Source organism: Tympanuchus pallidicinctus, unplaced genomic scaffold (genome assembly GCF_026119805.1).
Source record: "Tympanuchus pallidicinctus isolate F22 unplaced genomic scaffold, pur_lepc_1.0 scaffold8, whole genome shotgun sequence".
NCBI classification, from domain to species: Eukaryota; Metazoa; Chordata; class Aves; order Galliformes; family Phasianidae; genus Tympanuchus; species Tympanuchus pallidicinctus.
Window position 1 is genome coordinate 35,293,616 of NW_026294802.1, and position 26,340 is coordinate 35,319,955.

A 26,340-nucleotide genomic window follows, 5' to 3' on the forward strand; every position below is an offset into this window, starting at 1 on the left:
AAAACTACAATGGACAGTATTATCATAGCTGGCCAACAAATGTCAGAGAGCCCTCAGAGAGTCATGCTGCATGCGAAACACTGGAAATCGTATTTCTAGAAGGGTTCACTACTACTCCCATGCCTGTCATTGCACAAAGTACCCTACTAAAGACTGAAGGCCACATAAAAAATGAGATAATTGGCAATTAAACTGTTGGGAGATTCTAAGCGGTTCAGTTGTTATTGGGCTTCATCCAAGTCTGAAAGAAATCACTGAAAGCCTCCCCACGATGATGCATGCTGTAAATAAAGCTCTTGAAATAAAACCTATTCAACTCTAGGCCTGAAGTTATGTTCTATATTCTACACATTTATAACTACTGAGAACAGTGAATTCCTACCGTTCATCAATTTTATTTTTAGCACATATCCCTCTGAAATGCTTAATTAGGTAATCTAATGTTCCACTTTACTATGACATTTATTTCTGCAGAGATAGCAATAAATGGCACACAAATAAAAATCTAAACAAAGCCTGAAATATTTCATGATAATTCTTGTGAATTCAGAAGATACAGTAAACATCAGCCAGTTTAATAAATAAGCAAATATTGACATTTTAAAAATAAACCAGGGCATCAAATACAGCTGGTAATGAAATTAACAGGAACTAATATACCAAAAATATCCATCTGTTGCCTGTGTAGTTTCTTGTCCTCTTTGCATTTCTCATCTTTTTTCATTCAACTTACAAAATGTATTTGAAGTGAATGGCTTGAATTTAGTGGCCATCAGGGATGACCTCATGAGTATACCTTTCACTTTTAATCAGATTTAACTACTAATGCTTTCACTTAGGATAAATATTAAATTCTGGAATAATTTTCCCAAGACCAAACAGAATTTTTTCTATAGCAGTTACATTTGGCTTCCTGAGTAGCCTTTGTTCAAACATACTGGCCATTGCTCAGAGAATCTTTTTGCCTAAGAAAGTGCAAAAGCTAGCGAGACCTGCTTTAAAATACTTGTATGTTGACACTGCTTTCAAATGAAAATCTAATTCATGAGATTAATGATGCAGCCAAACAGTTCAATGGGATATGCAAATTATTTACCCTGACCAAAACAAAAGGAAAAAAAACTCCAAACCTACCCCATACTCCACAGATATACAATCTGTTGTGCATTACTGGATAAGGAAGGAGAGAGATGCATGACTTGATGAAAAAGCTTGGAACCCTTTTCTTCTAAAATGTTCACTTGTAGCTTCTGTATAATTTTTCTACAGTGTAACTCCACAGACTACAAAGATTTGTCTCCTTTGTGTCCTGGAGTGTGCCACCAAAAATCCACATGCAGCACTGTCCTCGTTATTACAGTTCTTATCCTGAAGATGAAGACCAAAGCTTTTTCTTTTTTTTTTTAATGGCAGAAAATGGCAACATTCTGCTTTCACTAACAGGTCTTTTACACAAACCAATGCTTTGAACTCATGGCACTGTTTCCAAAGTTACTTATATAATTTACACAAAATTATAATTGCAGCGTATTTACACTATTTACTTCCACTGCTGACAGTAGCATCAGTGTGGCAGCTTGGGAGAAACTGTTGGTTAATTGCTCAAGAATTTGCCCAGAACCCCAGGAAGACTCTGCATTCATTGTTGAGCCCCATTGTCCTAGTCTTCTTTCTTAGCAATTAACACATTTAAGTGAGCTTAAAATTAGCTCACGCATAATTAAAAACGCTAATGCCTCTGACAGTGGAATAGGCACCTGCTGTTACGTACCTATATTTCTTTACCTTTGCATGGGATGTAGGTTGCTTTGATTTTTTTTTTTTTTTAACCAAAACTAGAATAACAACTAGATAAATCAACAGAGGATCACAACCTGTAGCTCTCTAGAAGGCATGCATATCCCAGACAGCAAGCCCTAGGCAAAGAATCACTGACTTTGAAATAAATTATTGAATTAGAGAACTAGGTGAAGAAAATTTAAAATATACAAACAAGAAACTGAAATGGAATTAAATGATAGAGTGCAATCTTTTTTTATCTGATATATGTTGGTTTGTTTAGCAATAGGGATCAGTATATTGGTTTGGGGACAAACATATTAGTTTAGCAAAAAGAATCAATGAGTGCTAGTTCTAAAACTTTCAATTTCGACTTTGCTTTTGCTTACTGTGTGAACAGCCTTGTTTTCCTCAACGATTCTGTTTCACAGGAAGCACGGGAGTCATAACAGACTATTTTTATCATAGCATTTCACCAGGTGCAAGGATGTTTTCCTCAGATTTTCACATATATTGTTTTGGAAATTGCTCATTATATCCTAACAAACAATGGAAGTTTGCCAAATTGGGAAAAAACAGCTGAAGGTCAGACAAACATCTCTGTGATGAAGCTGATGATGGAAAAATGGGGATAAACTGAGTGGTCATACGACCAGCCCAGTTGCAACTAACTGGGCATGCACTGAGGGATATTAGCAAATAGTAATGAGTTCTTGGAAGAGAAAGAATATGTATGCCAATGTACTGCATATGTATGTCTTAACTGTTTAAACATAGAACTTGAACTCCAAGAGAATGCACTTTGTCAAGTTGCCTGGTATATACCATGAGGAATAAAGGAATGCCACTTTCTAACACCACATTGGAGAGTTTTCTTCCCAGATTTCAGAAGACATATTCACAAATATAATCATAAATCCTACAATCAGCACATAGACAAAGACCTTCATTCCACTCAGGTTGGAGAATATTACGGATGATTAATGCAGTCTAGGATTGTGTTGAGAAAAGAGATATGGTTCTTGCAGCTTAGAAGGTAGCTATTCTCTTTCCTCAGTTTGGGATCTGCCATTTTCCCTTCTGATTATTACAAACATAAAGCTTATGCAAGGATCTGATCAATCTGATGGCCTTCTGTGATGGAGTGATGGCATTGGTGTGATGACAAAGACAAGGCAATTGATATTGCCGACCTGGACTTGTGCAAGGCCTTTGACATGATTTCACACCACACCCTTACCTCTAAATTGGACAGATACAGATTTGAAGGCTGGACTATTCAATAGATAAATAATTGGTTAGATGGTCGCCGCCAGAGTTTTGTGGTCAGCGGCTCTACATCCAGATGGAAGCCAGTCTTGAGTGGTTTCCCCCAGCAGTCTGTCCTGGGACTGGAGCTCTTCAGCATCTTTATCAATGGCATGGACCGTGGGATCAAGTGTACCCTAAGCAAGTTTGCTGATGACAATAAGCTGAGCGGTGCTGTCAGTACAATAGAAGGGAGGGATGTCATACAGAAGAACCTGGACAGGCTTGAAAGGGGGCCTGCATGAACCTAATGATGTTCAACAAAGCCAAGTGCAAGATGTTGCACTTGGCTCAGGGCAGACTCAGAGTGATGTATAGACTGGAAGAAGACGTCACTGCCAGCAGCTCTGTGGAGAAGGACTTGGGGGTTCTGGTCGATGAAAAGCTGTACATGAGCCAGCAGTGTGCGTCTGCAGTCCAGATGGCCAACTGTACTCTGGGCTGCATCAAAGAAATGTGGCCAGTGCGGCAAAGAAGGTGGCTGCCTCTCATGGCTCTGCCCTCTTGCCCCCAGCACAAGAAAGAAGTAAAACTATGGAAGCAGATCCAGAGAAGGGTCACAGAGATCAGAGGGCTGGAGCACATATCCTATGAAGAAAGACTGAGGGAGCAGGATTGTTTTTTTTTTCAGTTTGGAGAGGTGAAGGCTCCAGGGAGACCTCAATGAAGCCTTCCAGTACCTGAGAGATTATAAACAGGATAGAGACTGACTTTTTACACAAGCAGTGTAAAAAGATAGTGATAGGACAAGGGGTATGGCTTTAAACTAAAAGAGATATTAAATTAGACATTCAGTGGAAATTTTTTACTCAGAAGGTGGTAAGGAATTGAAACAGGTTGCCCAGAGAAGCTGCAGAAGAGTTCGAAGGCCAGGTTTGTTGGTGCCCTAGTATTGTATTAGTGTGAGGCAAACCCTCTCACAGCAGGGGAGTTGGAATTCGATGATTTTCAAGGCCCCTTCCAACCTAAGCCATTCTACAATTCTATGATCTTCCTTGAGATCATAGGCTGAGCATTGGCCATCAATCTCACAGAATCCAAACACTAAAAGTAACATGATCCATACAGTTAAATCTACCCATACACACACTGTCTACCCTGTTTGCCCTTGAATCTGCTCTCCAAAATCAATTATCACACCTTTTTCTAATAAAGATTTACCCTTGGAATGTTGTTCTCTTGTATACACTGCAGCTCTCCCTGCACTCTAACACAAAAGCTCAACCCGACTTGTCAGCATGACTATTTGCGTAACCTGGTTTTTGAGATTGCGGCTCAAAATGCTTTGATACCACACTTACATTTAATGGCTCTTTAAATCAGTTTGGAAGTGCCACTGGATAATTAAAAAGGTGGTTACATCAGAAGCACAGATGTTAGTCAAAAAGCCCTCAGTCTTCTTCCTTCTCATGCAGAAACAGTTTTACTATTTCATGGGAAGATCTGCCTTGAGAAAGATGAAAGCCTGGTGTAGAGTAAATCCATAGCTGGTCATTACAGTTTTCTTCAGTTTCACAATTAAATCATAGAGAGAAACACAACTAACATGCAGAAGTCTAGAAGATGAAAACACACTTGCCTGGGCTCAGGCAATTTTGTCTGGTATCAAAGAAAGTAACGCTCAGTCTCAATCCTTAACTGGGAGCAATCACATATGGCCTCGTCCTAAGCATCTTTTTTAATCAGGCTGAATTGCTGCCTGGTTAGAAACAACACAGGACCTGGTGACATTTTTCCAGAACAAAAAACAAAAAGGCTATGTCTACACTAGGAAATTAAAGATGTCCTCAACTATATTGTTTGACACAGAAGTCAAGTCAAGGTTTTAAGCAGTCCATATCCACACTGCTACCATCCTTCATACACTACAGCAGAATGGCAACATTCAAACTGTCTCCCGGAAAATGATTCCAGGAAAATTGTTTCTAGTTTTCTAGGTTTTTCAGACCAAAATCCCCAAAACAGGTCACCATTACAGGCAACTGAGTTCCTATGCAGAAGAGTATTTCCTGTCACTCTTTGATTGCTAGCACAGAGGCAATGCAAGTGTCCCTAAGAACAGCTCCATCAAGAGGTATCAAGACCAAACACTGCTCCTGTACGCTTCTAAACTTGATGGCACCCGTATTTCAAAAACTGTGCAGTTAACAGATTTTGATTCTAAGCAAACACTAGTAGCAACTAGAGCAACTGGAAATAATATACATGCAATTGGCATATAGCGGCAACACGAAAGCTCATGTGAAAAAGATGACGTTTGAATTATGGACTGCCATGTGATTATATTAAAAAACACTTATTTGATAAGAACTATGCAACCAGATCACTACACTAAAGCCACTGCGCTTTGTGTCTTCCATTCTCATATGTATGGTTCTCCAGCTACAAAAAAAAGTCATTCTCTGGTTCCAGATTACCTTCTCCACCCGCATTAACTTCCATCCACACTGTCACATCTTTACAAGATGATTAATTTCTTTTTGAAATGTCACTTTAAAACGCAACAGTCCTTTTGGTCATTCCAAGGCAAAAAACAAAAGTAGCCTGGATGTTAGAAATTAGAATCACTATTAGAATTAAAAGATTATTCATATTAAGTATACACTGAGTGAAGTTATACAGAATGATCTAACACTTAAAGAAAATTCTTGAAGAACTTTCCTCAATCTGACATACAGCAAACCTTTAAAACTCACTACAGACTTGTTGAATAGCAGAAATGGAAAAACCACTAAAGTAACAGTATTATGCTGTTAGCACTAGAAAGTTAAATCACACTGAAAAAAATTAAGTTTAAGTAAAGTATTTACTTTTCTTAAAGACAAGCTAGTTGACAACATATAATTATAATTTAACATGGTATTTTTCTAAAGAAATTGTAATGCCCTCGTGAATGGAGGAATATGACATTACAGCACTACGCTGTGACTCATCTACTTGACCAGAAATTAAAATTAGAGTAATTTGTCTCCATTTATTACAAGCAGTACACTCAGGCAATTATGATCAGTTTGTGCATATCTCCTGAGGCATAGCTCCTTTTGAATGCTTTTCTTGAGCATTCTAGTTCTTTTAACTAGGTACATCACTAGAGGAATTAGAGGGGGAAAAAAGTACTAATATTTCTTGGATATTTGTCCAGTATCTGAAACAATGACTACATGACATTTAACTGCAAAATGTACTGTATACAACACCAACAGAAAAACAACCTTGCTTGCTAAAACCTTGAACAGCCAGCAGAATTCTACAAAACAAGGCCACGTATGTAATAGGTACCTCTCTTTCCACATTCAAGATTTGGCCCAAATCTCACCTGTATTGGAGCTGAAAGCATTAATGACCCAGTGGTTACAGATCAATGTTTCTCCTAAATGACAGTGCAAAAAAAGGTTGCATAGCTTCTACATGAAACAGAGATTTTCCAGGTTTTCCATTTCCATAGTAACCATTACAGAAGAGTTGTCACCCTGAAGGAGTTTTTCCTTAGCAGTACTGGCCCAATGGAAATACTGCCATCCAACCTCCTGCAGGTTTTACTGTCTTCTACAGATGAAATCTCCAGAGGGACAACAGGCAGGTCTGAGCTCACTACCAATGTCCACCAGCAGACAAAAGAAAACATACCACTATTCTCTTGTTGATCTCAAACTGTTTCCAAAAGAAAATGTGAAATATTTGGTTCATCACACACTTCATAAGGAGTTAAAGAAAGCTGTGATATTTGCATACTGAAGGTCAGTATTTAACAAACCAGTGCAGAATCCTCCATTTTTGGAACAAGATTAACAGTTTCATTATGGAACAAATCATAACTAAAAATCAGAGCTAGGTTTTGGACTGAAAAGAAAACAAATGCATGTTAGAAACATGAGTGTTTAACCCATTATTAACCTGCTATTCCATCAAAGAAAAAGAAAAGCAAATTAAATGTTAAAGGGTTGCTTTTGACAACTATTCAGACCAGCTGAGAGCAAGGCACACAATCACACTGATAGCCTTAGAGTTACACTAGGAAGCATGTGTATTTGTGAGCTGGGAACTTAATCTCTTGCCATTGATGCATCCAAAACCACGTTTCTGTCCTTGAGAGTGATGCAACTAGTATGTTACTGCTGTTTAATAGAACAACTTCTAGCATAAAACTATGCAAAAATGGTAATTTTCTGATATGCATACAGAATTAAAATAGATAACTAACATTTAAGGATGGTAAGGGCAGTTCACAAATATTATTGCTACTTACTTAGGGTATATATTGACCAAGTAACACAATTACCAAAAAGACTCACCACATCGTTCACCTGCTGAATCTCTCAGTTCTATCTGCAACAGTAAAAAAAAAAATTTAAATAATCACAACTACAAGAATGCAGAAGAACACTGCTTCCACGCTGCCTTACATTGGCTTATGGCAGGTAAATTTTTATCCACGTTTGTTTACTCTCCATACTTCAAGTCAAGATTAATTATTAATATTAATTGACTTTTTTTTTTTCCTTCTCAAACATCAAGCTTCCATCGTTGTCTTTTTGATTATAAGATCACTGTGGATGATTTGACAAAACATTAGCTGATATCACATGTTTAGGAAGCTCCTTGTCGTGGATGGCCATGTACTTGGGTAAAAATACCTCTGCTCATGAGGTACAACTGCTACCTGCATGTCAGTAGATAGTGACAAATACTTAAAACTAGGAATGACTGAAGAAATAAATCCTGAAGAACATATATTCAAGAACATATATTCATTATTTCAAATGAGCAAATATATGATTAGCATCTCATCTACAAATTTAACATGTGAAACCATATTTGTCAAATACTTTTCAACTTTTCCCTCCACTTTTGTCACACCAGTGACATTGAATCAATAACATATCAATATGGAAGTAACTAATTATTTGTACAGCCAACTAATTTTTATGAATCTTTTGTTTCATTATCCTATGGTACTTCTTACTAAATTCCACAGGAAACTATAAACAATGTCTGTAAATGGACTTTCATTTCTCAGTATGTAGTAGGACAGAAACATATTTCTAAGGAGCTGAAATAGCAACAAACTCATTGCCTTCCTTTTTATTTAAAAACACAGGCTGGATAAATTTCTAAATCTGCCATGTAAAGTTTTAAATCTCACTCAAACTTATTTATGTCAAATTTGTTTTAATAAAAATAAGCAATTCTGGGAAAAGATTTTTTTCTTTAAGAGATATCTAGCTAAGAAGCACAAAGTTTTTGATTAAAAGATGTAATAAGAGACAGTTATTTTCAATCCTGGTCTTCCTAAAGACTTACTGAATAATTAGAAAGTAAATGTTCATTTCAAATCAAATCAAATCAAATCATTTCAAAAAGTAAATGTTTCAGAGAGAGATATACCAAAACTAGTTTCACATCTACAGAGGGGAAAAAGAAAAAGAAAAAAAACAAAGGCAAAACCATCTTCTGGTTGAATAGAATCAAATCAAATGGAAATAGCATCATCACCTCTTTTCTCATTAAATCTGATCATGCAAATTTTTAACCAGGGACTTGTTAGACTCCACCTCATGATGACAGTGTCAGCATCAACAAACAATGACATAAGGTCCCATTATGCACTGAAGTTTAAATTACTGCAGTTAGTGAGAAATTCAAAAATGGAATGTAAAAAAGATCTACTTCTTCCATCTTAACAGTTCTCATCTACTACCTTTAATGATAACCAAAAGACCTTTCTCCAAGGAAAATGAACATTAAACCCCAGCTCTCAATAGTCAAAGCTGAAATTCCATTCCTGAGATAAGAACATTCTTGCACTATTGTACAGGACAACCATCTGTCCAAACGGGTCAATAAGGAATGCTGCTGTTTGAACAGCTACCAAAATTCGGAAGCAGAACATAAAACCTATTCAAAATTAAATGAGTATTTCAAGACTACCAATCTATCGCATTATGCAAAAAAGTAACATCATTACCCATTAATTTAAACAGAATTAGATATTAGATCTTTTTATCACAGAATGAAATTCAGTAGAGTTCTTGGTCCTTTGCATCCATGATAATTATTCAAGTTGTATTCTGCTGTTTTGACACTTACACGTGTTTTAAGCACCAGGGTAAAAGAAGAAAAAAAAAAGGATCACAATGCAGTATATGAACAAAACTGCTCACAGTTCTCCACCCTAACATCTAAGGGCATTTCTCAGTATAATCACCCATACGAGTACAAAGAAGCCCATATCAAACAGATCCACAAAAGGTAAAACACTACACCCACAAAGATAACAAATACAAGCTGTGTCTTTGGGGTATTATCTGGTGAGACTCTGCATGGCGGTGAGTTTCACTAAGCTACAGAAGAGCTGAAAGGAGACACATGGTACTGGCAAATAGTTTAAGGGAATTTGATTTTAAAGGACCGTTGAGATTTTCACTGTTCAGACAGTGGTTATGAGGTCAGTGTGTTCTTCCCAATTCTCCTGAGCATGTCTTCTTATTTTTGCAGCCAAGGACTCAGAGTTCTTCCAAACTAAATGTTGTAATCAGGTAAGTACATTAAAATATGGGAGGAAAAAAAAGAAAAGAAAAGGAAGAAAAAAAGAAAAAGAAATAACCTGAGAGGAGGCAGACATTTTCAGCAAAAGGGGTTGCAAGGTCAAGTCTGTTCACATGCACGCACACTGAAACATGTAAAAGCAAAAAAAAAAATCACCTGTAGCAGGGGACATATAAAAGCTAAAGCTAATCTTTGTCATCTTCCTTTTCTTTTACTCCTCCTTTTAAAAAGTAATACCTTAAGTAACTGATGACTACAGGCATTCTAGAAATCCTGCACTAACTCACAAGCACTGCAGAAAGCCAAGAACCAGCAGAGTGATTCTTTTGAATTTTTAAGTGGGAAACATCTTTTGAATTTTGGGTAGTGCATCCAATGAAATCTAAGTCTGTGATTACAATAAAGGCCCTATAGAACTGATGACAAACTGATTCTTTACAATATGCAGTCTGTTGGATATAAAATGATCATAAAATGATGTGGGCTTCATTCTTTTTTTTTTTTTTTTTTTTTTTCTCAGAACAAAACACTATTTCTATACAACAAAGTATTAGAATCTGTTGATCTGTTGATTAATATTTAATGAACAGTTTTAGGCTACTGATCCAGGCTACTTGTGGACTTTTTTTGTTTTTCATTTTGAATATTTGATTATAATTGAGAATAGACTCTTCCTGGGATGAAAAAATATTTTCCTCCTGTTTCCTCTTAATTTATAAGTAAGTGTCCATTGGGAAACTGCTGCAGCATCTCAGATTTACTGATTACTGAATTTTGTATTTCTCTGGAGAGGAGAAATGAGCAAAAAAAAAAAAATAAAATTAAGGAAGATGAAGAAGAAAAATAGTAAGTCTGGGGAAATGCATTTTCTAAATCCAGTTTACCAGATTTTAGCTATTTGCCTTTTCCATCACAAGAACCACGGCTATGTATCCAGAAGTGATCAGCATTTTTTTTTGCCATCTGTTGCAGAAGTCTGCTTTTGATTCATCTCACTTAGAGCCACAGAAAGCTGCATTACATGTACGGAAATACACAGCTGTATTTCCATGCTCTTAATCTGCTTTTGTTACATAGATTTTGCAAATGATGCCAGACATTTATGTCAAATCCAGAACTGTATGGTGTTTCTTAAACAGTTTGAAGTGCATGAAAACTTAGGAAAAATTTATTCTGTGAAAGAGTGATAAGGCATTGGAACAGGCTGCCCATGAACTGGAACTCCACCAGAGATTGGCGGAGTCACATTCCCTGGAGGTGTTCAAGAAATGTGCCAATATGGCACTGAGGGCCATGGCTTAGTGGGCAGGAGGGGGATGAGGCAGTGGTTGGACTAGATGACTTTGAGGTCTTTTCCAATCTTTATGATTCTATGATTCTATTACCAAAATGAGTATATTGTATCAGTAGCAAGTAAATAACCTGTGATACCATTCCTTCCCTTGAACTATTCATGTATTTCAATACTGCAACTCCAAGAGCCATTAAGTAGGCATTCAAGTCTATGTCAAAAACACTCAACCTTTTCTTCCCCAAACCCTAGAGGCTTGTAAGCAACATAGTCAATTCTATTCCAAATGAACAACTCTGAGTATGAAATTTGAAAATGCACTGCTGTATCTTCAGATAAGTTCTTAAATTTCTGCATCTTTATGATAGCAAAAATTTAAGAACAGAAATGTTCAGGATTAATAACAGTAGCCACACAAAGATTTAGAGGAAAGCAGAATGACATCAAAATGAGGAACTGCATTATCCGAAACTGAACAGCACTGAAAAATTATCAAAAAATTAAACACTACCAAAACCTCTCCTCCCAGTCCTGAATACTCAGTGCTATGATTATACATCATCTAATGAAATTTGGGGAAACACAGGTACAACAGTATCTGATATCTGCTGGATGTTACTTTTTCTCTCACTACCTCCAAGCAATAACAAGATAAACATGACTGAAATACTGTAAAGCATGGTCTCCACTCACTGTATTTTGATTAGATGTTGCTTTTAACTATTTAGTAAACCAAGAATTGTTATGTAAAAAGTAGTTTTCACACAATAACAATAGCCTTAGGTTTTTTAATGTCACAGTAGTCTTAGCTATTTCCAATGCCTTTGGGCAGCCTGTAAGATCATGAACTCAATTTTTACTTATTACAAACTAAAATACTCAGATATTTATATGCAACATGTCAATAGGAACAGTAGTGACAAATTGATATTATTTTATTACATTACAAATAATCGTTCAGAACAAAATTGGAAACAAACAAACAAACAAAAAAAGATAGATCTAATTTCCTGCAAGAACACACATTTTACTTCATTTTATATAAAGCAAATTGTCTAATTTACTTGCAGCATCTTATAAAATTGTCTCAAGACTCAGAAAAAGATATAATGTGCTATTTATAAATATGGCTTAATGATTCCTAAAGAATCTGAATTAGCTTTTTTTCAGAGATGACTGAAATCCACAATTCAGTACAGTTACAAAATACAGAATGTCTGCATAATTAGTAAGCTATTCATCACATAAAATTGACAACCCCATATAGTGAAACCATCAAGAGAACACTCTGCAGCCAATATGCTCCAAGGTACATATTGTTGCCAAATGAAAAGTTCAGGTAATTAAGAGTCTTGAAATGAAATTAAAATGTAACAGTTGCGATCTATATCTGAACAATACGCGAAATGGCCAAACACCCCCACACACCAAAAAGCACATAAAAACCACCTCACTTGGAAATTCACCTATCTTGATGTCTAATGTCAATATCCACAAAAGAGACTATTTTTTTTCAGAAGTGAAAAGCACAAAAAGCACAGCCTAAATTTATTCACATGCTGAGGCATTCAAGCTGCCTTTACCAAGCATCAGAAATGAAACACATTAAATCTGAAGCATCAATTAAGTTCTTTTTTCAAATATATTGTTATTCCATTTCACCATTTGAAACAAAGCTAGGGAAATGGCTTTTGCAAAGTAATAAAGTCAAATTTAATTTGTATCCTTATTCTACACAGCTGTCAATTGAAAACAATGTGGTATTTCAACAGAAAATTCAAAGATCATCTAACAGGATACAGACATAACACATCCTGTATAATTTGATGACAACATTGCTCAAGAATCTACAAAGGTAGCTAGAGTGAACTTCAAGCAGCTAAGACAGTAGGTTCTGAGAGGCTTCAGATATTGTTCAGATAAATGTAATGTAGAGAAGTAATGTTATCTATTAGAAGTAGCTGATTGAACAGTACTTAGAGAACAGTTGATTAAAGAACAGTAATTGCAATGTTCTTACATTTTCAGGTCAGATCTTTCTGTCTTACTCTGAGTGGACCAACAGTACTTTAAGAACCGTCCAGATAATGGCAACTAAAAAGATGAATTAATGTTCTCTTCTGTGGGCAAAACAAGACGTTACATAAATTAATTTTCATCTTCAAAGTTCTCTGCAGCTGCAGATGAGGCTCATCACAATCAGTTTTTATGTCAGTGCCATTTCCTAGAAGTCAGCTGAACTATTCCCAATGCATACTTCCACTTGTTATTGTTGCAGATACAACAGCCTATTATAGTGGAAATCCATAAAGTTTTCTGATGTTTCTTTCTAGGAATCATAAGACCATCAGAGGGTGCAATATACTTTATGTTATGGTATACTAATGCACTGAAGTTCTTTTTCATTAACAGCTGGAAAGTTTCACAGTAATGCAAACTTCAGCACATCTGCACATGCAGGTACTGACAAGAGGCTGTGCAACAACATCTGAGGTGACAGCAGTAGCAAATGTGCGAAGCGTTATCTGTATTCACTAATAGTTTGATCCTACTAATAGTGAAAGTTTAATTAACAAAAGGTGTTGTAACAAATTTTCATTGTGATTTACCTCTCCCTGACTCACTCCCCTAGCAGGGAAGAGAGAATTTACAACTATGTCTGGATGCTCTAAATGAGATCAGGACCAAAGTTCCTACACTTCCAGATTATATGCATTATAATACTTGCAGAATAAGGTCGTGTTCAACGTGGGGTTTTGTTCCTCACACAATTTAAGTCATTTCTGACAATGTACTCAAATAAATGTTTTTTTATTAAGAGTTAGAAGAAAAGACACTATGAACTCCAAGACTTTTTCACCTTAGATCTTTTATGAAGGGACTCCTCTGTTTACTTGGACTGCCAGTTTTCTGTGAGTTTGCCAATTCTTTGAAGGGCACGGTGATTATATCCATCTATGATGTCAAAATCATCAGTAACTGTTACTAGCAAAACTTTTAAATGCCTTTCAACAGTAATATCATGCATTACACAACTCACCTTGAACTCCACTATCACTTCATTTAAAAAAAACAAAAAAACAACACACCAAAAAACAAAGGTAACACATGTTGCATAAGCCTCACTGTTCAATCATCTGTAAAGACTGAACAGGTAAGAAGACTCTTAAACAAGCAGTATTTTGTCAAGGAAATTGGGTTCCATCAGAATTCCCTAAATGGTTTCATACATAAATCCTACACAAAGAGCAGTTATTCACCTGTCCTAAGAATCATATATATTTCTTCTTTAAAGAAAACTCCTTGTGCCATGAGCTTAAAGAAGGAGCTGGTGTGTTCAATGAGGAACATGCCAAGACATTCCAACACTTCTCCTGCATGCCTTAATGTTTCTAATTGTGCCAGTTTTACTTTCTGGTCTTTCATTATGTTTTTATATCTTCTTAATTGATCTTATTATTACTATTCATAAAAAAGTATATTTATGCACGAGGCTGACTGTGTGACATAAAGAAGGACTGCTCCAATGCAAATTAATTTATAAGTGTTTTCTTAATGAATCATCTTAAAGACGGAATACTTTGCAATAGAATCTCAGGATAAAATCCTTTCCTCTTTATTTGGAGAAAGAGAAGGGTTTTTTTCTCTTATTTTTTAGCAAGCAGGAAGAAAAAGAGTGGAGCTAGGATCCACATTTTCAGATGCGTAGTACCAACATTATTTTCCATGGGAGGAAAAAAGGAGTCACAACCTGTATAACAGAAAGCTGGTATTTTTTTATTTCACTTTTCCCAATCAGTTGAATCATTTGCAGCTGAAGTTTTTATAACTGGCAGCCACTGTAGCTTTCAAGCATCCTCAGACTGGTTTTCAAAAATACTAGTGATGCTGAGCTGTCAATCCTTAGCTGGTTCAGCAAAATGCAAACTTTTCTGAGGACTTATTCCTCATGCTGCTTATATACATGCACGCTCTTTGAGAAGACTGGATAATTGCTGATTTTCTCTGGAAAAGAAAAAAAAAACTTGTCTTAAAAGACAATGCTGCTTCACGAGAGAAGGAATTTCCTCACCCAAGTTTTATGCCAATTACCAAGCTGCACAGCAAACAGCTCTCGCCTACTAAAAGAAAGCACTTGACAACTTTCACCACATCAACAGAGGGAAAAAAAAGAGACAAAATAATGTTCCAGCAAAAGGTTTCAAAGAATGAGAGTAAAATTAAGTCAAAATTAAATAAAAACTGCAGATTAAACAGCTTCACATGACTTACTCACATCCTGAAGCACTGCTTAGAGGGATTGAGTATCTATGTTGCAAGAGGTCACAGAATCATAGAATCATAGAATGGCCTGGGTTGAAAAGGACCACAATGATCATCTAGTTTCAACCCCCCTGCTATGTGCAGGGTTGCCAACCACCAGACCAGGCTACCCAGAGCCTTATCCAACCTGGCCTTGAATGTTTCCAGGGATGGGGCATCCACAACCCCCCTGGATCCACACACCTCAATATTCTTATGTGATGCTATGATAAACAACTTCAGTCAGAGCGCTGGGTCCTACTTAAAACTTGTATCTGGATGACAAAGTTCAAAGGCCTAATCCTAACAGCTTATAAAAGCTCTTTCTTTTAAATGCCCCTCTATTTAACTCTGAAAAGCATTTACAGAATTCTGTGTTCTTACTAAAGAGACATGCATGTTTATGCATCACACAGAAGAGTGACATGCAAAAAATTATTGGGAACAACTGATTATCCAGGAGCAGGACAGAAATTGCCCTCAGATTCTCTGATTTATGCTTATGAAGCTGAACTGGAATTAACATGAAGGTAAACTAAAATTCCCAAAATGTAGGTTATCAGCCACATAAGTAAGTAAGCTTCTCTTTAACATATTTTCCTTTGAATGATTTTATTATTTTAGATAACACATTCAAGCCAAAGTCAAATAACTGCTTTTTGGCTAACTGTATCCCCTATTCAACAGCACAGTATCTATTTAGCAGCCAACCAATAAATATGCTCCCCTTTTAAAAAGAGGCATCTGTAAAAAGAAATGAGTGAGTAACACACTGACCACGGAAATTTCTGCAAGATAGGCCATGAATATCCTAAGTGTTTCACGTGATTTACTTAAAGCAGTCACTAATGTGTCAAAGTAGTGAATAGCAAGAGGCTATCTGGAGGATAGTTGCAAAACTGCTGATCAAAAATTGCATTACGAGATACTTTATATCCTTATCTGTACTTATATCAAAATCCACCAGTAGAAAATCTTCCTTCAGACTGGTCCGGAAGAATGTCTGAAAAATCATTAGTTAAGTAACATAACATAATGTGGGTGCACAGATACTAAATAAAAACACAGAAGTAAATTCTGACCTGTTCTCATTGATTTATGCAATACATTAGAATTCTTTTGCCATCAGTCAAAAGTGTAAGTATATTGCTTTCAAGTTTTCCTTTCTTCACATTGGTACCACTAAACATTAGCACAGACACAGAAGAGTGCTTGGTTTAAAAAAGTGAAACACAAAATAAAACCATGCACAGGGAAAAGCTTAGTGACTCTGTGCAAGCTTTATCTAATCAATGTCAGTTTGAATACTGTCACTTAGTAACATTACCAAAGATAAGATCATCTATAAAATGTTCAGCAGACCACCAAAGCAGTTCACATGAACATAAATGAAATTGCGACAGTATATAAGTATGCATTAATAGAAGTAAGTATGGTTCTATCAGAGTTGTTCTACCTAATAAAAAACCCACATCCTGAATCTGTGTGCCTCCATTATATGAACAAGCCAAGGTCTGAATGGCATGTAGCTGTTCTAACTTTAGATACAAACATCACATTTGAGTGGAATTAATCACTGAAGAAAAACAACAACATAAAAGGAGTCTTTATATCTTTTGAATGCTTTAAATAAGATCTCATAGAAATTGGACAAAACAGGTTTTATGGTTCAGCCACATTTAAGACTGGGTCAGCTGGTCTGTAGAGAACCCACAGAACATATTACAATAAAAGAATGTGAGCGGAAACGGGAACAGCTGTGCTCGACTACGAACCTGCGGCAGTTTTCGGTACAAAACTTTCTTTATGCCTTGAAGGAGACTCCATGCTATCCTAAGGTAGGACTCCATGCTGTTCTGAGCAGCATATTCACAGCTGCCATTTCCACAACGAAATTCATCATATTTATCATGTCTTGTATCTCATCTGTACAACTAAGTACGAATTAATTCTCAGAAATACCACTTTCTTCTAGGTTTGAAAAATCAGGTTCTGTAATCACAAAGACAGATAAATGAACTGACAAATCACAGAATTGTAGCTAAATCACTGGTAATGAAAATACAATCACGTTTTCTTCATCCAAAACTCTGCAGTCATCTCAAGTATTCTCAGCTAATACAACACAGTTCACCCTCAAATTAAAAACAAAAAGCTATTCAATATTTTTAAAATAATTATCTGCTCCACTATCGCAGAAAGAGAATTTAAACTGCTTTCATTCCTGATTCATATTCAATATGATTTTTCCAAGAAGAAACAGAGACATACTTCAGATCTCAGGAAAATCCCTCAAGTAATGACTCATTCTTTGCACATATTGGCTAAATGACCCCAGACGAATAAAAACCATTCATTATCAGGGATCTGTATTTTGATTTTCTCCTTATTTTTAACCATATAGTGTAAGTAGTTCAAAAAGCTGTTTATACTGACATTTTAATAATGCAGTTATGAATCTCTAAACTCACTTCTTAAGGGCATACTACTTAAGCCTATCTGTCTCTGTTTTGGGGAAATTTTTAGAGGCTGTTACGCTCAGACAAATAAAACTGAATTGGGAAAAAAAAACAACAACATATATACAGGTATGTTTGTGTATGCGTACATATGCATGCTAGTTCAATGGTGACTGAATAAGGCTAGAACAATGATATGAAATTCATGCTTTTTCCCACTTTGATTAGTTTTTTTGTTTATACATTCCAGGTTCTTTTTTCCAAATACCAACTGCGTAGATGGAAGTTAATTCATCATCTAAACCACTAATTCTACACTTACACAGATAAACAACTTATAAAAAGACATGAAAATTGACAGAAATAGGTTGTGATATAAATAACTTGCCATGTATTACAAATCTTCATTTAATGCATCAATAAGTTTTGTAAATCTAGCATTGCTCACCAGTGCTAGCAAACTGACTCGGGACATCAGGAGTGGTGCTTGCCTGGGCTGTAGTGAGCATGCAAAGATGGAGTTCACACTTCTGAGGGACATGGCACAGGTAGAGAGTAAAATCAGGATGCTGAATTTTAGGATAGCTAAATTCCAGCTCCTCAGAGTTAGTCAACAAAACTCCATGGGAATCTATCCTCAAGGACAAGGGAACAGAACAGACTAGGCAGGTCTTCAAGGAAGCTTTCCTTAGCAGCACAGGAGCTCTCCATCCCCATGTGCAGGAAGTCAGGAAAGAAAGGCAAGAGATTGGCATGGCTGAACTGGGATCTGCTGGTCAAACTAGAGAGCAAGAAGAAAATGCACATGCAGTGGATGGAGGGACAAGTAACCTGTGAGAGTATAGGGATGCTGCTAGGATGAGTAGGAAGGCCAAGGCCCATAAGAGCTGAAGTGGGCAAGGGATGCAAAGAAGAACAAGTACGGCTTCTGTCTGCAGATATATCAGTCAGGAAAGTCCAAGAAGGCATAACCTCCTTAGTGAGCAACAGAGGCAGGCTGGTAACAACAGACAAGACAAAGGTTGAGGTCCTCAACAACATTTTTGCCTCAGTCTTCAGTGGCAAGAGCTCTTCAAACACCCCTTGAGTGGATGGGTTGGAACAAGGGACTGGGGAAACGTCCCTCCCAGTGTGAGCAAGATCAGGTTTGTGACCACCCGAGGAACTACGGTCCTAATAAAATGCAACCCAGGGTCCTGAGGGAATTGGCTAATATAGCCACCAAGTCATTCTCAATGATAACTGAAAGACGTGACAGACAGGGAAAGTTCTTGGGTGACTGGGAAAAAGGCAATATAGCACCCATTCTTAAGAAGGGTAGAAAGAACAGTGCCTGTTATCCTCACCTCTGTTGTAGAGAAGATCATGGAACAAATCCTCCTGGGAGCTATGTTAAGGCATGTAAAAGAGAGAAAAGTGACACTAGACAACCAACACAGCTTCACCAAGAGCAAGTCCTGCCTGACAAACCTAGTGGCCTGCTATGATGGTGTAACTGCATCAATGGACAATGGGAGAGCTGCTGATGTCATCTATCTGGGCTTCAGTAAGGCCTTTGACATGGACTTTCATAACATCCTTCTCTGTAAATTGGAAAGATCATAGAATCATAGAATGGCCTGGATTGAAAAGGACCACAATGATCATCTAGTTTCAACTCCCCTGCTATGTGCAGGGTGGCCAACCACTAGACCAGGCTGCCCAGAGCCACATCCAGCCTGGCCTTGAATACTGAATATGGATTTGATGGGTGAACTGTTCAATGGATGAGGAACTGGTTATGAGACTTTACTCAGAGAGTGGCGGTCAATTGCTCAATGTGCAGATGGAGATCACTGAAAAATGGTGTCTCTATTAGGACCAAAGGTCTTTAATACCTTCATCAATGAATCGACAGGAGGATGCAAGGTGGAAAGTCCTGCACCTGGACTGTACTGAATGACCTTTAGAGACATCTTCCAACTCAAACGATTCTATGAACCAAAAATGTTATGAATCAGTCTAGTTCCATGACAAGGGAGAGAAGGGACCCATGGACCTACACCCCAGGAAAAGGAGAAGGGGAGAAGGGAAGAGGTAAGGAGATGGGCCCAGAAGAGGAAAACAGCGGCAATGAGCTAAGGCAAAAAAATTAATTTACCAAATATAATAGTGGAATGCTAGACAATACAATATAATACAATATGATTGGTACTGAAGGTAATAAATCAAATGAAATGAGAGTTTCCGAAACTGAAGTCCTTACTCTAATGCTGTAGGCAAGACAGGCATGGAGCAAAGAGAGCAAAGCGGGGGCAGTCTTGTGACTCCCTGTCAGTTTTATCTTTTCCTCCAAACAGAAAACAGAAACAGAAAAATGAAGTCTTCTAGGAGCTGTAGTTCATTCACTCTTCTCCTCTGAGACCATGAAACTGGAAATATCAACAATCCGTAAACTGCAGCATTAACTCTTTAACTCCCAGTACACTACATGATGTTACAAAGTGGAAAACCAATCAAAAACCATAAAGCCATGAAAAGGAATGAATTATGATGTTCAATAAAGGAACTGAGGATCTCACTGACTAATGAAATACTGTACTCATCTGGCAAGATTTAAGGCAAAATTAAAATGGAAGATGTTTAAACATCCCAGCATAACTGAGCTATCACTTCACTTATTTAGAACAGAATTCAGCAGTGGCACTACACTGCTAGCTCTTCTTTAGTAGTATTTTTGCAATTGCAGGCACTTTTATAATGTGCTAATGTAGAGTCAAGAAAAAAAAATGAAAGCAATCAAAAAGAAATTAATACAGACTTTTTAATGCTCAGCAAATGTTAAAACTTGCACATTAATTATTCTTTAGTTTGTGACTTTCAAAAATAACCTGTAGCAGTCAAGGTGTTGACTACTTTTGCCATCATGATGGCCTCACTATGCTTTTTCTGGAGAGAGTGCTGATACAAGTTATAAAAATGGTGGAATCAAATACTTTTTCAAAACATTAATATGTTTAAAAAAACAACAACAGGAAAATCACATGGCTAAGAAAAGTCAGAGGGAAAATATATAACAGATAATAAGAGCAAAGAGAGGCAGAGTTCAGGAAGTGACAAGTGAAAATGGAGTTTCAGAATGCTTGCCTTCCCAAGATCTATTTCAACAGCAGCTGGTGTCCCTTGGAGCTCCTTCATAATGAAAATCTGAAGTGGAAACTGTTCAATATTCAAAGTTCACATTTAGAAAACTAATCTGTAGACAGTCAATGAAAGGGAAGCTGGCCTTCTGGCAATAGCTCAAAAGACTGATGGGCTTCCTCTTCACAAGAAAAAATATACAAAACTAAATAATGTACATTTGTAGCTGCTCTTCCCCATCTATCCTAATGACTCTTTTTCTTTTGATTTGCTTGAAAATCTTCATAGCAAAAAACTGTTACACTTTGGCTGTACTTCATCTAGAAGCATTATTAGCAGGAGCAGTTCCTAAGTTCTAGAAAGCCTTAACAACAGATATATTATCCTATTAGACACCATAAGAAGTTCACTAATAGTGGTTGATAAACAGAGTGTTTATATCTAATATTTTGAGACATTTCACTTCTTTTCATTTTATTTTACCAGTGAGTAGATGAAAAATAACTGACTGTCTCTATCAAAACAAAGTTGCCAGTATCTCTAGTTTCAAATGTTTGAAAATCAGTCATCTTGAAGGAAGTCTTTGTTAAAAATACAAAGCAATTTAGCTTTTTGCACACATGGAAAAAAATGTTTTTTTTTCCTCAAACTGGGCTTGAAGATAAAAAATCTGAAGAAAAAAAAAACCAAAACAATATGTGAATATGTGAATTTACACTCTGTCTTAACATCAAAACAGCTTCAAAAATGGTGCATTCACTACTGTGTTACATATTACTTAAACTACAAATAGGCTCTGCAAATATCATTGGGTTTACAGAAAACAGAAGTTAAAAATGACATGAACTTCTTTCCCAGCTGTGGTAAATCTTAAATTCCCCACCTTGCTAAGGCTAATGTGTTAGAAGCAGTCATTCTTCTTCTGCTCCATCCCTCCAGTTGAGAAGGGGCCCTGAGTTATCTCCTTCATTCACCAAACGCCACTGTCAGAAAGATTCAAACATTAACAAGTAACAACATTAAGACAGCATTAACAGCCTGTTCCAGTGTTTGTTTTAAATATCTACATTCTGTAGGAGAAGATTAAGTGTGTGAGATTCTGTTTGAATAATACCAGTTTCATATTGTAAAAAACTTGTTTTAATAATGAAATCCTTTCTCCAGATGAAAGGGAAGAGTTATCATCACTTACAAATAAAGATACCACCATCTTTCCTTTATCTTTACAAACAAATGAAATTGAAGAGTTGTTAAGCTGAAGTGCATTAATTCAATTATCTCAGATAGAAAAACAATTGCATGCAGAAACTACTCAAGCAGTGAATTCATGTACAAGCCTCTCAACTTTGATTACTGTCTTGACCAAAAGTCATCAGCAACTTACAGTTATTCTTGCGTTCAATTTATTTTCCTAAACTGGAGAAAACTGAATTGTCTGGGGTAAAGGAGGATGTTTGCTGAAAAGCTATAAAAAGAACACTCATCTCATGACTAAATTATGACCCATGCATGACATAGTAGCTCCACTGCAGAGAAACAACACATAATCTGGGCAATATATTTCCATTATAAAAGCAAACATTACATAACTACAAGCAAAGACCTTGTCAAATATGTATTTACAATTCTTCATTTCAACATTGCACTGCTCATACAAGCTTCAAGAAGACTCTATGCATATTCAACTGTTTTTATATACTCTCACAAGAATTACAATATTCAATTTATGATGTGAACTACAACTCCACGCCCCCCATTTCAGACTAATCATTGCAAATGCTATTTTCATCACATTCAAACAACTCGCTTATGTAAACAAAATACTGTGGTGCAGTGCTAACTCCATCAGTCACAATTTTATTCAGATTTCAATCCAACAAGAGGCTTAAAACACACTTTTGTAAGTATTTCACTAAAACAGTAAAAAAAAACAGTAGAACATCAAATATATATATATATTTATATATATATTATACATATATTTTATATATGTATAATATATAATATACATATATAATAAATATATATTATACATATATATTTGTATATATATTATACATATATATATATACATATATATATATTCATATATATATATGAAACGCTAAAAAATCAACAACAAACCCCAATTCATTTTATTTGCCACTCCAGAAACCCACAAAACTCAACAGGGTGAATTAACCAGAAATAGAAATATAATAAAATATAATTAGAATAACTTCTTATAGAATAAAGTATCCCTAAAAAATACAGTATATTACTCTAGGCAGAATTGCTGATGTCTCTTTGTAATTAGGATTCTCTATGTTGTTCAGCATTTCCAATGTTTACTATTATTTGCAAATCACCTTATCTGTCCTCCTTTGCTTTCTACCCGTGTGTATATACAAGTACAATACATACTCTGAACTGTACTGAAAAATGTGCCGACCTCAGTTTCAAAAAGTAACAATAAAGAAAAAAAGACATAAACAACTTTCTTCCTTTTATTCAGCAAAAGAGTCAAAACGCCTGAAAAATCATTACTATGTTTTCAAGCCATCAACACAGGCAGTCATTAAGTAAATGCTCCACATTTTCTTGCATCTCTGAAAACGGACACAAAATTAACCAACTTCTTGGAAATAAGTACTGTGATGTTTCAGTACAAACAAAATCCATTGGGCTACAAAGAGGAGTTAGGATTAAGACCAGTGTCTGACAGAAGTGCTGCAAATGTGTATGGAGAGTCTAGACTGGAGTGATGCGGGAAATCAAGATGATAATGAAATATAAGCTGAAAGAAGGTTGACAAGAAAAAGCAAGGAGAGACAGGACTGGGTGAGGAAAACTCTGGAAGAGTCAAGACTAGCAGTATCCAAAGAACTGATGTTTTGACTGGTCACAGGAGAATAAAGAGTTTTTTTTTAGGAAACTTGCAAAGGATAAGTGTAAAGGACTGTGCTTGCAAAAGACAAACCCACCATGACAGAATCTCTCTAAAGCCCAGAACTCAAAGAATTCAGTTTTTTAACTGCTTTTCCACTATAATAAATAACAGTAGAATCCCTCCATGAATTATCTCATTCTGCTTCATTACTGGCATAAACTCTAATAGTATCACTCTTATCTGAGAGCTTTAGCAAAGGATGTTACTTTTCCATTCCTACTGATAATCGCTGTAAGTAGAATGCAGTAACACATAAGGAAATGTATGAAATTTACTTTGAAAGTTGAAAAATTTCGACACTTTCTTTGTTTGGTTTTGCTTTTTTATTTATTATTATTTTAATTTGCTTGCATTTATTTTTCCAGGTTTTAAGAATCATGAAAGAATATCATTCGTGTTAATGAATAAACCACTGAATTCCTCTTTCTTCCATCCCCACTGTGGAAATGCTCAAATATGAGCCAGCAGTTTGGACAACTGCATCCTGGGCTGCATCAAAAGAGGGGAGATTTAGGCTATAATTTAAGAGGAATTTTTTCACTAAGAGGGTGGTAAGGCACTGGCACGGCTCCCCAGAGAAACAGTGGATGTCCTGTCCCTGGAGGCATTCTAGTCAGGTTGGATGGGGCCCTGTGCAGCTTAATCTAATGAGCAGTAACCCTGCTAACATTAGGAGGGTGGAAACTGGATGATCTTTTTCAGCTCAAGTCATTCTGTGATTCTACGTGTGGAACACTCAGGACCATCAGTAAAAACAGTGGCAGTTAGGAGTTGAGCAGATACATAGAAGTACGGTTGTTTACAAGTGAATGCTTTCAACCTAACCCTCTGATCACCATCTGTAAATGTCGTTTCTCACCTTAGGTAGTGTTTGATAACTGTGAGGTATCCTGATCACATAACGATAAGCACATAAGCACAGCCTATACAGTTCTCCATTCTGTCTTCAAAGCAGAGCTATGTGAAGGAGAAAATAAATCATGTGCTCAGGCATCGATCAATACGAAAGATAAACAAAGAGTGAACTGTGTTAGGTGAGCTCCATCCACCTCGTGCACTGAATGAGGCAGGGTTCCTGTAGAAAAAAATAATAGCATGTAATCATGTAGATTGTATTAAAAAGACGTGCTGAGGAAGTCACTGCTCAGTGCTCCGTTCCACAATCTTAATAATCTATGGCAGGCATGCTCAACCCGCTTGCAATACAACATCACCATGTTGTAAGCTCTGCCCCACCAAGCTGCCCGGCCCAGCACCAGGACAGGCGTGCAGTGTAGTGCTGACAAATAACGTGGCACTATGCTTCATTTGCAAGGAAATCGTGTCTGGTTTTGAAAATTACAATTTGAAAAGACATTGTATGCAGAAACATGCTGCCAAATTCGATGCATATCAAGGAATCACAGGACATTTTGTGTTGGAAGGGACCCTTAAGATCACCTAGTTCCAACCTCCCTGCTATAGGCAGGGACAACTCTCATGGCTGCTCAGAACCCCATCCACCCTGGTCCGGAATGCTTCCAGGGTGGGAGCATTCACAACCTTACTGGTCAACCTGTTCCAGTGTCTCACCACCTTCACAGTATAGAATTTCTTCCTAATGTCTAAATCTACCCTCTTCCAGTTTAAAACTTCCTTCTGTCACTACCTGCCCTTATAAAAAGTCCCTCTCCTGCTTTCCCGTAGCTCCCCTTCAGGTTCTGGAAGGCTGCTATAAGGTCTCCCCCGAGCCTTCTCTTCTCCAGGCTGAAGAGCCCCAACTCCCTCAGCCCGTCCTCATAGGAGAGTTGCTCCAGCCCTCTGATCATCGAATGCTTCCTAGCAACAAAACAGCAGAACTGAAAAGTCTGTCACCTCAACAAAATATTTTTCAAAAAGTTAAAACTAAGATGGACTTTGTTATAAAAACTAGCTCTGTGACAGCGAATCTGATAGTAAAAAAAAAAACCAAAACCATTTCCCGATGGTGAGTTTATTAAGCAATGTATGGAAAGCACAACAGACATAACGTGTCCTGATTAAAAAAATGGACTTCTCTAAAATCAGTTTGCCTCATCAGACTATAGCCAGGAGAACTGAAGAAACAGGAACACCTATCAAAAGAAATTTGAGAAAGTAAAGCTGCTGATTTGAAATTTTATGCTTTGGTAATAAAAGAAAGTAATGTCTTTACAGATATGGCTCTACTTGCCATTTTCATTGGAGGTGCTGATAACAAATATAATGTCACTGAAGAGATGGGTCTTTTTATGCCACTGAAGGACACGACTGAATATCCTGATTTGTAAGAAGCACTAAAAAAAACGCACTGAAGTGATTTTTTTTTTAACTTTTGTCAACATTTCTGGTCTAGCTACTAATGGCGCCCCAGTGATGGTCAGTAAAATGGAGGAACTTATAAAATTAATATTAGATGATGCAATTACCACCAGTAATTTGATGAAATATCATTGCATTGGCAGCAAGAAAATTTATATGCTAAATCTTTAAAAATGGATAACGTCATGCAAATCATCATCAAAGCTCTGAAATTCATGAAGTTCAAAGGACTGAATCATCACCAGTTCTAGAAGTTCTTCAAAAGCATGGATGCTGATTACAGGGTC

General features: G+C 36.7%; 1 protein-coding gene across 1 annotated transcript in view; it reads right to left on the reverse strand.

The window, feature by feature from the left end:
* CNTN1 (contactin 1) overlaps positions 1-26,340 on the reverse strand; it is a 237,724-nt gene that overhangs the window by 208,823 nt on the left and 2,561 nt on the right. Inside the window, exon 2 of the mRNA XM_052668980.1 lies at positions 7,380-7,413. The gene's annotated coding sequence lies outside the window, so the exon portion shown is untranslated. The remainder of the gene's footprint in view (positions 1-7,379; positions 7,414-26,340) is intronic.